The sequence below is a fragment of the Bactrocera neohumeralis genome, chromosome 5 (assembly GCF_024586455.1).
Source record: "Bactrocera neohumeralis isolate Rockhampton chromosome 5, APGP_CSIRO_Bneo_wtdbg2-racon-allhic-juicebox.fasta_v2, whole genome shotgun sequence".
Taxonomy (NCBI): Eukaryota; Metazoa; Arthropoda; class Insecta; order Diptera; family Tephritidae; genus Bactrocera; species Bactrocera neohumeralis.
In genome coordinates, this window is record NC_065922.1 from 48,386,472 (window position 1) to 48,396,931 (window position 10,460).

A 10,460-nucleotide genomic window follows, 5' to 3' on the forward strand; every position below is an offset into this window, starting at 1 on the left:
CTCACGTTCGCGCTGTTCGCTGTGGTTTCAGATCATTATGTTGTTGTTTTAAAGTGGGTTATTAGTCACTTGTGTTCTGCTGCATCACGTGAAGCAATTCTATTGCCTAACGAACAATTAGCGCTTTACATTAATAAAAGTGTCATTGTCGCATGACAGTTCAATTTGTGCTTTTTGCTTTTTTCAGTGACCGCATAAACCGCCTCTAACTTGTAGATACCGACGGTTGTGCGAATAACCCTCACTGCATCGGCACAAACGAGATCATTTCCTGTTTATTTTTGGCATGTCGAATGTAATTGATTTCATTCTGTACCTTTTGTCTTGTTTCTTCTATTTTTTTTGTACTCTCGCAACACGTTGAAGAATAAAGTAGGATTGTTCACATCTTGTTTGTGAACTTTTTGAAGTGCTCGGCTGCACCGAAGCTATAGTATCCTTCACAGGCGCATTTTTAGAGCATAAAAAGCTATTTAATTTGGTTCCGAAAGGCCTATTTTAATGTCATATAGTACATATAAATTATAGTGATCCGATCTGATAATATTCTCTTCCAAATTTCGTAACGATACCTTGTAAAATTAAAAACTTGTCCGTACAAGGCTTGAGGCTGATCGGCCAGTTTGTATGGCAGTTATATGCTATAGTGGTTTGATATCGGTGGTTTCGACATACGAGGGGCATCTTGGGTGTGCCACATTTCAGATCCATATCTCGAAAACTGGGACTAGTTCGCGTATACATAAATATACAGACAAACAGACGATCATGGCTAAATAGGTACTGCTTGTCATGCTGATCCTTTATATTGTATATAATTTATATTTCCGACGTTATTTTGGTGTTACAAAGATATGAATGCGAGGACACAGGAAAGTATGAGATTAAAAAAATGGCTCGTGAATACTGGCACATGCCATAAAATGGTATTTTTCAAACAGTACAGTCACACTTTTGCGGCTTAAATGTAAAATTATTTGTTGAGGTTAAGTACGGATTTTTATGCAACTTCGGTTACACAAACCCCGTTGAGTAGTAATAAATCATCGATAAATCTAACGTTATGCCCAGAAAACGTTGTTTTGACAGAGTCGGACCAAACGGAGAGAGATTTATATACTTACCTCTAAATTCTGCTGCTGACTGCCGTCCACTGAAATAGTTCTTGATCCTATCTTTCCGTTCTGAAGGAGGGTTTAAAAGTCTTGATAGAACCCTTATAAATTCTATGTTGTTGTAGACCGAGAGCTATTCCGTTTTCCGAGAGCTAAAAAATCCTGAAGTTATTTCGAGGCATGGTGCCGGGTTGACAGTCTTTGGGCGGATAAAAATCCGGGTCCGTTCCGACTATGATTATGTTATAAGCTATGGTTCAATAGAAATAAAAATAAATTAAATAAAAAATAGTTACATAAGTTTCCCCAGATGCTCTTTTAGCATCTACTTTCCATGAATTGAATCCCGTCATCATCATTTTGACTTTACAATTAATAAGCTATTTAAACCGGCCCTATTCCATAACTTCTACGTTTGACGCTCATATCCCAATGATATTTGTTTCAGTCTGTTCTAAGTCCTATATTTTATAAATCTAGAGCTGATTATTTTGTATTTATAATAATAATGAAAAACGTATGACCACCAGGCAATAGGCAGACGAAAAAAAAAACAATTATGTATGATACTTTGGAGTAAATCATTCTGTGTAAAATTACCAAATAGTCACTCTCGTAAAAAATTCTTCAGGAAATGATTTGATCTTTTTACTCGAGCACTGAAAATTCTACTAATACGGAGTAAAAGCGATTCCTATTAGATTAGCTGAAGCTCTCAAATTGATTTTTTGTCTGGTAGAATGTATGTATGTATATATGAGGACGGCCCGTAAATTTTAGAAAGAATGGAAAGACTTAGAGCTAGCTAGATACGCATAACTGAGTATTGCCTAAACATCTTCTACCTCTCTGAAAAATGTTTTCTGGAGGTCTGCTTCACAAAATCGTCATCCTTATAGAACTATTTGATATCCTTTAACTTTCTCCATGTAAGGATTGAGATGTACACAAATACTCTTTGAATTTTTTTTTCCTTCCCATTACACAAAAAGTACCCGGAAATTGTAAATAAAACGGAAAATGCTTAATTATTCACCAATACTTATTTTGAAGCCTTCAAAGTAATCCCCACCAGCATAAGCACTTTTTGGGATGGCCTTCAGCTCTTGCAGCAAATTTGTTTTATCTCTTCGATCGACTGGAGAGCTAAATCTTGTGAATACGGCGGTTGATCGAGGATATTTATTGCGTTTTTGGCTTTTAATCAAGTCACTATCATGGCTCGATGCAATGTTGCATTATCATCGTGTAAAATCCCTGAATTGTTCTTCCACAATTTGACCGTTCCTCCGGAACAAATTCATGATGCACCAAACCACGAATATCGAAAAAAACAATGAGCATCACACTGATTTTTGAACGGCTTTAGCGTGTTTTTTTTTTGGTTTTCGACTCGTTTTTCCTTTCCATTCCGATGATTGTTGACTTGTTTGCATGTCAAACTCATCAACCAATGTCTCGTCGGCAGTTATAATGCTCTCCATGAATGTGAGATCGGAATTCGCACTATCAAGCATGTCAAAAGAGGCTTGTTTACGGTCTTCTTTTTTTTAAATTCAGCTTTATTGGGATGAGTTGAGTAAGAACGCGCTTTATACCCAAAATATGTACCAAAGATTCTTTTAAATCATTCCTTAGCATTTTGTATTATATTCGCTTACACGATTTTTTACTGTGGGGTTAATACAAGGCAAATGCTTATCATATCGTACATATTGCGAATCACTGTTAAATACGAACTATAATTTCCCAACAACCCTGCGTTCAACTTGCCTTGTGCCTGCTATGGCTTATCTGAGCTCTTATCACAAATGCAATCAGCATAGCAGCTATATCTCTACACATACACACACACACATACAAATGCACACGCCAAACTATCGAAGCTTTCGAAGAGTCACAGCACGAAGCAAAACTCACTCAATTCACTTGAGTTCCACTCAAGAACAGGAGCGTACGAGCTCAAGAGTTCAGAGTGTGTGCAGAGGATAATTAACTCGGCTCAATGAGAACGCGCCCCAAACAGTTGCACTGAATTGACAGCGTCTCTACGCTACGGCACGGCGTACTTTGTTGCTCGGAGGCGATGGAGCGGCGCATCGCTCGATTTGGAACTGGTCGAAATGACAACAGCCATGTAATGTTTGGTTGCAACGGCGGATAAGTACTTTGGACGTCGGGCAGAACAGACGAGCGTCGCGTGGCGTCGAGTTTTGTGCGTCCGACTAGTGATATTACATTATATACTTACATTTGTGCTTTTGTGCAATTGTGTGCGTCGCCGTGTGGAACGTTGTATTTTGAGAACTAAAAAACGCAATAAAAAATCATTTCAAAAATGTCGCGTAAAAAATTCAAAGTAAAAATTAAACAATAAACCTTCAAAGGATGTGAATTTGTGCTGCACATAACATGGTATATAATGCCATGTAGTAAATACATATGTACATATGCATAAGTTTACAAAGAAACAAGTGTAACTATTCGGCAAGTGTTGCAAGTAAGTTTCGGCGGAGTAAATGTTAATTCTTGAAAAATCGAAAGCGAGGCATTTTGCCCAATTCTGTGTATGTGTATGTGTGTGTAATTGGCTCAATGTATTTGTGTGTCACCATGCGTATACGCGTCTTTCGTGCTTATGTGCGTGTGCGCGTGGATTTAACTGTTGCGCTTTGGTTGTTTATTAGATACCTTTTTTTGAAGTTTCCTGAGTTTTTGGGAATTTTTGTGATGTTGGAAACGAAAATATGCATTTATAGTAATAATTATGTAAATAATAATAAAAAATTAATAAAAAAAAAATAATAATAAAAAAAAAATAAATAAATATTAAAAGTAAAAAAATAATAAAAACTAAGAAAATTCTTTATTGTTTGAAACTAATAAAAATGAAGAAAAAAAATTTTCTGTTGATTTAAAAAAAATGATTAAAAAATATAAAAAAAAATAATTTAAAAAAACTAACTGCTGTTTCATTTAGCAAAAAATTGGTGCGTTAATATTCACTAATAATATTAAAATTGCAATTTCTTTAGTTTTGATGGAAAAGCAAGCAAATCAAAAAATCAAGCATAAAATAAAAGAAAATAAAAAAAAATAAATAACAGACATTAAACATTGAATAAATAACAGAACTTTTATATAAATTATGGTATTCTAAAGCTTGGTCAATTAAAAAAGAGTTTCAATCCCGATTTATCGAATTACATATATAAATCTGTATATTATAGCTACCATACATAGCTTTTTTTTAATTAACGTCTTTTAAAATTTCAGAAAACAAGAATTTATATAACAGTTTGCGTGAACAATAACTGAGTTAAGAAATCTATAATAAAAAACGAATAATAAAGCTAGCGTTAAATGGTTGTTGCTATTTTTGCTATAATTTTAATAAAACGGAAAATAATGCTTCGTACTTATTGTGTCGTCGAAGAAATTTTCGCTCTTTGATTAACATTTTTGACGTTTGCACGAAATTCAAAAACAATATTTCGGGACTCGGAGTTTTTAATCATTCAGTATTCCATTTTTTTAATATAGCTTAGAGAATCGTCTAAAAACTTTTAATGAGTTTGAAGATTTTGAAGAGTACTAGCTGCCAATAAGAGAAATAGAAAAAAAAGTTGACGGAAATTGAAAAGTTATATGCATTTTTACGAACGAATTAAATAATCGTCGTCGAAATAATAAAAGGATATCAAATAAAGTTTTAGAAGAATTGTTTAGTCGATGAAAAGCATTCTCGTGATGAAAGTGATACCTCCGCCAGAATTTCTTGAAAACAACCGGCTAAAGTTTGTTAACTATGTTTAAATTTAAAAACATTCTTTGTTATTTGAAACTAATAAAACTGAAGAAAAAGCAAAATTTTCTGTTGATTTCGAAAAAAATGATTAAAAAATATAGAAAAAAAGGTGAAACACTAACTGCTGTTTCATTTAGCAGAAAATTGGTGCGTTAATATTCACTAATAATTTTTGGAATTGCAATTTCTTTAGTTTTGATGGCCAACTGCAGAAATTAAAAAATGTGTGGGATAAAATAAATGAAATTTTTTTTAAAAAAAATGAAATAAAAAACATATGACATTAAATCATTGAATAAATAACAGAAATAGTTTATATACAACAATGGTATTTTGTAAACTTGGTCAATTAAAAAGATCTACGACCTAGATTGACCATCAAACCGATCGAATTACATATATAAAGTTTCTGTCAGAAATTAAGCTACCAGTTTATCATGCATTTCTTGCGATTAACGTCCAAAATGTAAACATTTAATTCCATTTTTTGTCGAGAAGAATATTTTAAGTTACTGTAAGCAACACAAATAGCGCTGGTATGTCAAAATATTCTGAGTATGTATAACATCAAAAATGTCAAAATTTACGATAAAATTGTGAGTTTCCGGATTGCAGCAATAGGTTTGCCGAAACCGGAAATAACCTGCGTATGTGGCAGCTCTTTGTATGCTGTTGTTCAATCAAAATTTTTATTTTTTTCGTCATCTATATACATATGTTCAAAAAGGTTTTTCGACTATAATCTACTTCCTTTGTTATTCTCAAGTAAAAAAAAACTTTCCTTGTGTGTTTAAGTTTTTATTGTAATCGCTGGATACTTATTCATATGTATGTATATACATATATTATAACACATGTAGAAATGATTTAAACTTAATTTATTAATTTAATTTTTCTTATTTTAATTTATTTTCTGTATTTTTTTTTAAATTTTTTATTTTTGATATATGTTACAGTTTTATTATTTTTTTTATTTAAATTAATTAAATTTTTATTATTTATACTTACTTATTTAAATTATATAATTTTTTTTTATTTTTTATTTGGTTTAATATTTTTGTATATATTTATTTTTATTTGAGGAAGAATATTGGTTCTTAAATTGAAATTTATGTTTATTTTTATTATTTTACTTAATATTTTTTTTATTTATTTATTTATGTATATATTTATTTTTTTTAATATCTGTTTTTTTTGCTATTTCTATAATGAAGTGGCAAAAATATTTAAAGCTCACAAATACGGGAGACGTAAGCAGACCTGTACATACATATCTACATATACACGTATGTATTTCTATACATTAATCATTATATCCATAAAAGTACGCCGATCACCAAAATTGAATTTTTTAATTCTCTAAAAAAATATTTCGAACCAAATACGCTCAAAGTTGAGAAAAATACGCAAATAATTTAAATAAATAGTGCCACAGCAATTCTATGACATTTGTGCGTTAAGTGCCGTCATAAAATGGCCAATGTTGAATGCAAAGAATATTCTGAAAAATTAAATAAAATTGATTACAATCGCGTGTGTTTGTTGTGCGGCGGCAATTAAGAGTGAATTTCAACATGGAAAGAATAATATCAGCGCCAGACGAGCAAAAAGTGGTTGAAAGTGAAAATATAAAATGAAAATATGCAAAATGAAAGCGTGTGCCACCGATTTGGTGCGAAGAGTTTTTGTTGTTTCAGAGAAAGAAAACACAGACAATAAAATATAAAATAATAACTGTCAAAACAAATGTATAAGGGCAATTAAAACGAAAGTTAATTAATAAAAGTTAATTTACTCGTACATATTTACATATATGTATGTTATATATATTGTATATGTAAATATATATGTACACTTAAAGTAAAAAAAAACGCCGATTTGTGTATTACCAATGGAAATAGTATTTGTATAATAAAAACAAGGTCCGTTTACATTAAGCTGCTACTAAATGATTATATATGTTCTCCTTCCATAAGCTGTTATCAGTTTTAAGGCTATTCATCCAACAACAACAAAAATAATACGGAGTTTATGCTGTTGTTCAATCAAAATGCCCATTTTTTTTGGTCAATATTTTTTTTTTTTTTTTATTTATTTTTTTTTTTTATTTTTTTTTATTTATTTATTTTTATTTATTTATTTTTTTTTAATATCTGTTATTTCTATAATGAAGTGGCAAAAATATTTAAAGCTCACAAATACGGGAGACGTAAGCAGACCTGTACATACATACATATGTACATATACACGTATGCATTTCTATACATTAATCATTATATCCATAAAAGCACGCCGATCACCAAAATTGAATTTTTTAACTCTCTAAAAAAATATTTCGAACCAAATGCGCTCAAAGTTGAGAAAAATACGCAAATAATTTAAATAAATAGTGCCACAGCAATTCTATGACATTTGTGCGTTAAGTGCCGTCATAAAATGGCCAATGTTGAATGCAAAGAATATTCTGAAAAATTAAATAAAATTGATTACAATCGCGTGTGTTTGTTTTTAGCGGCGGCAATTAAGAGTGAATTTCAACATGGAAAGAATAATATCAGCGCCAGACGACAAAAAGTGGTTGAAAGTGAAAATATAAAATGAAAATATTAAAAAAAAAAAATCTAATTGCCACCGAATAAAGGAAACGAAGAGTTTTTGTTGTTTCAGAGGAAAAAAACACAGACAATAAAATATAAAATAATAACTGTTTTGACTTTAAGTGTATGTATATACATATATATGTATGTATAATAAAGAAATATATATACATACATTTTTTTTTAATTTTTCTCAAATCAAACAATCTGCGTGGCTTAGTTCTGCTTTTATCTACTACCAGAAATTAATGACTTTTTATTTTTTTTTGTTTAGTGTATTTTAATATTCAACTTTGTTTAATAAATGCAAATATGAATGTTGCACTTGCCAATGTGGACAAGTATGCTGGGAGAATAAGTATAAAATGCCTAAGTGAGTTTAAATCAAGTTTCTCTTTGAAATTAGCATGACAAAAAGCTGACAATAGTTTTCAAGTTTTTCCCATTTCCTTTTTACTCATTTGAGTTATTTCTGTTACTTTTACTATAGTAAGTGCAGAGCTTTGACTAATCAGTGAAATCACTGGACACTTTTTCATTATTCATTATTACTTTACATATGTATGTATGTATAAGTATGCCATTAATTAATGTATGGAATTATAAAGTAATACCAATTATACTCTGAAAAGGGTATATTAAGTTTGTTACGATATTTGTAACATCCAGAGGAAACGTGATACCCTATAAAATATTGAATATCTAGTTGTAAATTGTATGTCTTATAATAAAATGTACAACGCCTAAATGATCAGCATGACGAGCTGAGTCGATTTAGCTATGTCCGTCTGTATTTACGAGAATTAGTCATTAAAAAAGCTGATAATTTGTTGCAACTGCCGATATCAGATCACTATAGTATATAGCTGCCATAGATAGAAAATAATTGAGGCCTTGCACTGCGACCTATGGTCTATTGTGCCCTCTCCATATCATTACATATGGTCACAAAGGTCCAGCACCCTGGATATTTCCAAGAGCTCGCTGGGAGCGACTGAAGTGATGGGATCCCTGTCCAGGTAGATGGATCGTAGGTCCTTGAGGAGCCTGCTTCTACAAATTGCATGGCAATTTCGCAAGAGATTATGCCCATCTCGGACAAATGCTTCCTGAGCTTGCAGTGCCCTGTATAAATCTTGTCGGGTTGTAAACTCCCAGTAGTAGGTTAACTTGACGCATTCCTGCTACCTGCTGCCAGTGACGTTTTCTGTGGGGTTCCACCGCAATGCATGGTTCTGGCCCCATCATCCTGGATTGGATTTGACTTCATAAGTTGAGATCGCTTTTAGCGTCGCTGGACGATGGAGGTTGATTTCTGCACACTGACTTACGACAAATATTTCTGCTGAAATATGCCCGGCCATTGGTATGGATAGTTTACTATGCTATTCATCTGTGTAACACTACATAGTGTTGCCACTCAGTAGTAGATTGAGCGTGGAATTACGCCTTGCTGCCAAGAGGAACTCTATACTTTTTTTGTAAATTCTACCCTCTTCATAATGCCGTCCCTTGGAGGAAGGGACATTGGTGTGTCTTTCCCTAAGGCCTTCCTTTGTTGAGACGACATTATTTTCCCTTTGCATTCAACGATCGGAATCAAGTGCTTGTATGGAAAACATTTTAATTTTGTAAAAGTTTTGATCCGTTGTACATTTTGAAGACATTTATTACAATGTTTCAGAGATTTTTTCACGTTTTGATAAATTCCACCGATGTTTCTTCCCATTCCTCCAGGATTATGTTCTTTATTCGATTTTCAACTATATTTGAAGCATTTTAGTTCTATAAAAGCTCAATAAAATTTTAGCTCAGATATTTCAAAATGTGGTTACGGCCGTATGGTAAGTACCGTACGCAGTATCGTGCTGCAAAAACCAAGAGACTTCGAATAGCTTCGTTCAAATGACGCATAACACTCAAATAGTACTCCTTGTTGACAGTTTGGCCGGTCGAAAGGAATTCGAAGTGTACCACATCTCGATAATCGAAGAAAAATGTCCACAAAACCTTGATTTTTCACCTTCTTTGACGTGGTTTTCTTGGCTCAACTTTGCCACGTTATACGGCTGCGTGATCGTCTGTTTCCGCGTCGTAAGGATAGATCCAAGACTAATCACCAGTAATAATACTTTGCATGACAACCTGGTAGTCGGAAAGCATTGTTTCGCAGACGTTAACACAACACAAAATTTAATAGAACTTTTTTGCTGAATAATTTCTTCTCTTCTTTTTGTGCGATATTTAAATTAAAAAGTCTTACTATTTCTTGTCCACAGTTTCGATAGTTTTCTTGTCTCCCTTAGTTTGAAGTTTCATTTATTCCTCTAATAATATAAATCCGAAAAGATCTATAAAATATATTATGCGGATTCTTTTTCTTTTTTTTATGGTCTCTACACTTCGCCTTAAAAATTATTGTTAGTTGTTGTTGTTGTTAGTTTATATTGCAAAGTTGTTTAGACTGATGCATAAAACATTTTCCACATATGCACTAATTCCGTTTTTGTTTGGGCTCACTGTTAATCGACCCGCTCTAATGCACTTCCATATTTACATACATACGTATATGTGTTTCGAAATCACATAAAAATCATGCAATCATGTAATTCAAGCTTTACAATGCTTGATTGGCTTTGCGGCATATCAAAAAGTCGCGAGCCACTGTGCGGATGGGTGTGTCTTTACAGAAATATTGCAAAAATTTATACAAATATATACAATTATATCTATCCCCATATAAACGTAAACGTCAAAATGCTTATGCCGATTCAAACCCTGGGTGACGGCAAAATTGAGTTCGCTTTGTTATTTATCGGTTAGTTTTTGTCTAGCTTGTTGCCAATGCAGATAATGTTAATTTATATGGAAAATGTATCTTGATTGTCAAAACAAATCAAACACTTGCTTGGCGATTTTTGTAAATTTTAGAAAAATATA